Source organism: Montipora capricornis, chromosome 6, assembly GCF_036669925.1.
Source record: "Montipora capricornis isolate CH-2021 chromosome 6, ASM3666992v2, whole genome shotgun sequence".
Taxonomy (NCBI): Eukaryota; Metazoa; Cnidaria; class Anthozoa; order Scleractinia; family Acroporidae; genus Montipora; species Montipora capricornis.
Genome location: NC_090888.1, coordinates 18,781,020 through 18,786,593, shown reverse-complemented (window position 1 = coordinate 18,786,593; position 5,574 = coordinate 18,781,020). Strand labels below are relative to the sequence as shown.

Below are 5,574 nucleotides of genomic sequence, written 5' to 3'. Positions count from 1 at the left end.
GTAAACTCAGCTTATTATATACTCAAAACACGAGTTTTGAAAGTCTGAAAGCCCGAAATTCCCGTGCTGCATATTAATTCATTCGCGTACACACGCATTGCATTCTCAAACTATTGAGACTTTGTCGTCATTTTCTCCTCGATTCAGCTCTCTCAAGAATGGGGGACCATTAAATAGGAAAATTCCTGTTAAAATAAACAGGTGTCTTTTTGAAATCAAGGCTTAAAACTTGGGTCACTTAGTTTTGAAATCCAAAGAATAATGAAAGTTGATGTTTTAGTTTAAAGACGCAGGCAAGTAAAGTCCGAGAGACCTACCTATGGAAGAAAGTTACTCGAAGTAGTGGAAATGAAGGTCATGAAAATTAATATTAAGGTCTTTCGGATGATGGTGACATCATACAGCTGTATTAAATTTGCTCAAGTATATTGTAAAAATAGGCGTGACTCTTGAAATGTTCACTGGGGACTGTTCAGAAAACAGAATATTACTTGGAATGACATGTGCCAAAGAAGGTCAAGGAGAATAAAAATGTTCAATTCCTGTATGATTTAAGCATTCAAAGTGATCGGGAAATATACCATCAAAGGCCAGACATTATCAATCATGAATATTGTCGTAGAGGGTTGTTTTTCGTCTCGGGAAAAGATAGAGGAAGTGTTAGACCTATTACAGCTCTTGAATATATTAACGATATCCATGTTGGTCTTAATAGTTGCTGTTTGCTTTCAAGCGCATGATACTTTTAACATTAGGGAGTTTTTTTAAGGACTGAGCTATCGACATCGTTTTCAAGATGTACTTTTTTCTGATTTGCATTTTTTGGGTTTTGTAGTTGTTACATAGTTTGAATAAAGTGAATGCTCTTTTTTTCTATGTTGACGTCCCTGCACACAACAACAGATAATCAACTCAATAATCACTTTACTTGTGCTTCCTCTTGGCACAATGAATGCGGCCAAAACTAAATAAAGGACCTTCTCTTTCGAGAGGGACTCGTCTCTTCATTCTCCTTTAACCATGAATGATCAATGATTCAGAATTGACTCCGTATTTGTGCGTAAACATTTAGGAGTGGTGCTTTCCAGGAACATGTCTTGGAAATCGCAGAGTTTAACAATCATCAGAAAGCTATCGAGGAGTTAAATCTGTTTATAAGGGTTTCAAATTCGTGGCATTTAGAAGTAGTCTTAAAAGTTTATGTGAATGGGGGTGGTCGTTCTAACATAAAACACGCTGCGACGATCGTACTTCGGGTGAATCGGAACTGTTGGAAGGTGTCCAATTTTAGGAAACTAGAATGATTACGAAGGCTAAGAAAAGGAATGTATTGCTATTACTTGAGATCGAAACTGTTTTGCAACGGTTGAGTGATCATAAGAGGTTGAAAAACTCATTTATTATGTATAAAATGGTATCGCACTTCCCGATTTATCTTTTTCATGTAGTTCAAGTTGTCATGCCAGTATTCCTACCTGATATGCTTTGCTTTTGTTTTCCGCCTTAATTGTGGTGATCACTAAGACGTCAACTTTAATTGTTAAATTTTCCGTCTCCTGTTTTCTTTTGAATTGGTAACAATTCCAGCACTTACCATTCGAGTAAACTGCTTTTTCTTTCAAAGACCCTGTGGCTTTCCAGACACGGACTATGATTGCAGAACGAAACAACAGAAACAATGAACCTAGGCCTGATAGTAAAAGAAGCTACAGGTTATAGGGAGCAATGACAATAGCAGTCTGGATTAGCTACAAGATTACTCTTTTTTTCCTGTGTTGGGTCATCCCCTTTGCAGATTACTTTTTTATATGTTAGTTTCGATTTACCCATCTTTTGGAATAAAACTCGTTCACTTTCGTGCACCAATTGTACAGTCATTATGGTAACCATACATCTGTTCAATTCCTTCAGCAAACAGGAAAGTCTCCAAACAGGAACGCAGAATTTCCGGTTTCTTGGGTACCATCTCTTTACCGTAGTAAGCCGCTCAACGCAGACTGAAACATTTCCGAAATTTATCCATTTTCCCGGTGGATCGTTTGAAAATGAACTTCTGACGTGTCACCCTGCCCATTGCTACACCATTTAGTGGCGTGAATGGGACCTAGCTATGCCAATCTTTTTGTAGGATATGTTGAACACCAATTTTTTAATCAGTACAACGGCCCCAAGCCTGAACTCTACGGCCGCTACATCGACGACTGCATCGGTGCTATTTCATCTAGCAGAGAAGAACTCGATCAATTTATAACCTCCGTCAACTCTTTTCATCCGGCTCTTAAATATACCTGGGAAATTTCGGAAACTTCATTGGCTTTCCTAGATATCAAAGTTTCTATTAGAGGCAACGTGCTATGTACTTGTGTGCACTACAAACCTACTGATTCACACAGTTATTTGTTGTATTCATCGTCACATCCATCACATGTCAAGAACTCCATTCCTTATTCTCAATTTCTTAGACCTCGACGTCTATGTAGTGATGACTCCGATTTTTCCAGCAAATCAGAGGAGATGTGCCAGTTCTTCGAAAAACGTGGCTATCCTGTCTCTTTGGTCAAAGCGGGCCATCATCGCACCCAACAATTTGATCGACAGTCATCGCTACAAACGTCACAAAAAGATAAGAATGACAGAATTCCATTCACCCTCACTTTCCATCCTCATAATCACGCAGTCAAAAGCATCATTCTTAGTAATTTTAAATTAATCCAAAATGATCCCGTGACTGGTAGAATCTTTTCGCAACCTCCACTTATTTCATTCAAACGCGACAAAAACGCAACCTCCAGGCTCTGCTAGCAGGGTGCTGACGTGTATGGTAAGATATTGAAACCACGACCGTGATATGGGTGGGCGTTATTTTACCTCTAAACCAAAATGCCCCCTTGAAAAATAGTTGCACGAGAAACAAAAACGAAAATGCCTGCCACGTTTTGTAGGTTTCCTTGGATTTAAACATTTAATTCTGACATGACCGACGCTTGAGTTTTTACTGTACGAGACTATGAGACGCCATCAGACCATCAGACGCTCATCGCTACACCATTTAATGGTGTGAATGGGACCTAGCTATGCCAATCTTTTTGTAGGATATGTTGAACACCAATTTTTTAATCAGTACAACGGCCCCAAACCTGAACTCTACGGCCGCTACATTCATTCAAACGCGACAAAAACGCAACCTCCAGGCTCTGCTAGCAGGGTGCTGACGTGTATGGTAAGATATTGAAGCCACGGCCGTGATATGGGTGGGCGTTATTTTACCTCTAAACCAAAATGCCCCCTTGAAAAATAGTTGCACGAGAAACAAAAACGAAAATGCCTGCCACGTTTTGTAGGTTTCCTTGGATTTAAACATTTAATTCTGACATGACCGACATTTGAATTTTTACTGTACGAGACTATGAGACGCCATCAGATGAATGACTTCAAACTGGACATGCATCGGCCAGAGTAAATGCCGCATGTAGCTTTTTTCAGGAACAAAGTAACTGTGTTTGGATGTCGCGCGTTCAAGTTATTTGAATATTATTTAATGTTGTGGTAACCAACTGATTTTATTCCAAGCACCGCCATTTATTTGCTTCATTGCTTTAGTTCGCGGGCCGAAATGAAATTAAACTTCAATTTATTGAATTACAACTTACCTTTCGTGCTTTCGTTTCTGTGGAATGGCTTGTTCAATATTAACCTGCGATCAGGCTCTATTTTAGTCTCGCTTGGTACGTAATGTGGAGTTGGCTGACCAAATTCCGCTTCAAAATTCCTTCCGCCCACTTTTTTTGATTGATTGACATGTCCTTCATCGGCCAATCAAATTTACTTCCAGTACACCAATACACGCGTGGACGGCAGGTTCACGCTAATTTGTTTTGACCACAGTTATTTACCGTGGGAGGAATATTATAAACGAATTCGAAAGTTACCGTTGGCTTTCATTTGAGAAAAACACATTTAAAGCATGGGGAATGTTTTTGACGACTATATTGCGGCAAAGGCCGGTGTAATTTTCCTCCGAACTTCACTGAATATGCAATCTTTTAAGCTTGACATCTTAATTTGCAATTGAGATAAATATATTTTCCGCTGGTATTCCAAGTAATTAGTTGCGATGTTTTCATTTCACACCTGCCGCACCCACTATTGTGCATTCTGTTTTTCATGTATGTTAGGATTGGCCAGTTATTAGTATTTATGCCCTCCGCTGTCTCTTGAGTACCATTCACGCTTGCGGTTCCATACAGTTTATTCATCTTTCTGCTTTAAGCCCATCTATTCGTGTGATGCCCAACGACCAGATACAGAGCGAAGGTTCGTCCGTTTCGGCTGAAGTATTCCAAACGTCTTCGGGTGACAGTGGAGGCAACTCAGCAGCCGTTGATCAAGTGTTTTCCATGTTCAAAGATTTTCTTGAGAAAAAATTAGAAGACAAAGGAAAGCAAATCGAGCATAGAAGTAAGTTAGATAAAGAAGTTGTGCAGCTAAAGTTCAAAGGAAACCAGAAACAATTTGAGCTTAATGCCGAGCTGGATACCATTTTGGAAAGTATTGAAACCGAGAGCGAAAGCATCGAGCCAAAGTTGTTGCAAATCAAGAAGCTTTCCCAAGAAGGCAGGCAACGTATTCGAAAGCGGCAGAAGCTGATAAAAATCGCTGATAAAAGCATGGACGGCTGGCAGGTCGTAGCCGAGTACGAGTCAGACGAACTTGCATCCGGCTCCGAAGATGAAAAACGTCTTAAGAAGGCAAGGGAAGCTGCGAGTCGCAAGAGACGCCAAAAAGAACAACTCTCCAGTGATCGTGGAAAGAAACCAAGAATTGCTTTGGGCACTGATAATCAACTTTTTCGTGGTATAAGATAAAGAGTCTCCTCTATACTTTGTATGTTTATGGGTGTTTTGGATACGCTTGCACATCCTAACATCTTTCTCGTGGTATTTGTTTGTATTACGGGAATTTAAGGGTAAAATGTTTTACGTTCGTTTGAGCGAAGCGAATTAGAACGTAAATATATTTTCCGCTGGTATTCCAAGTAATTAGTTGCGGTGTTTTCATTTCACACCTGCCGCACCCACTATTGTGCATTCTGTTTTTCATGTATGTTAGGATTGGCCAGTTATTAGTATTTATACCCTCCGCTGTCTCTTGAGTACCATTCACGCTTGCGGTTCCATACAGTTTATTCATCTTTCTGCTTTAAGCCTTCCCCCCCCCCCCACCTCCCGTTTACTACAGGTTTCGTCATTGCCTTTATCTTTCAGGCCGTAGAGACGCTTTTGGCGACTTCTTCCGCTGTTTCAAATGCGGCAAATTTGGACACTGGGCTAAGGACTGCCAATCCTTGTTCTGGCCGGGAAGTTACCAGCCCCTTAGCTACAATTCTTTCCCTGGAATCTCCTACAACAAGCCAACCTCAGGCCAATCAGCTCAACAAAAGCAATGATGATGCCTTGGCGCAGGTACATCAGTTTACACAGGATTACGAACTTGAAAGCTGACATTCATTACGTGTTAAGGGTAATCTGAAGAATAATTTAGTTTTCTGCAGATCTATAGGTGCTCCGGATTTCA

General features: G+C 40.3%; 1 protein-coding gene across 1 annotated transcript in view; it reads right to left on the bottom strand.

Moving 5' to 3' along the window:
• The window catches only part of LOC138050317 (uncharacterized), a 20,355-nt gene extending 16,647 nt beyond the window's left edge, over positions 1 to 3,708 (bottom strand). The window contains exons 1-2 of the mRNA XM_068896672.1: positions 3,651 to 3,708; positions 1,595 to 1,648 (exon numbers count right to left, since the gene is read on the bottom strand). The gene's annotated coding sequence lies outside the window, so the exon portion shown is untranslated. The remainder of the gene's footprint in view (positions 1 to 1,594; positions 1,649 to 3,650) is intronic.
• Between the last annotated feature and the right edge of the window lie 1,866 nt (positions 3,709 to 5,574).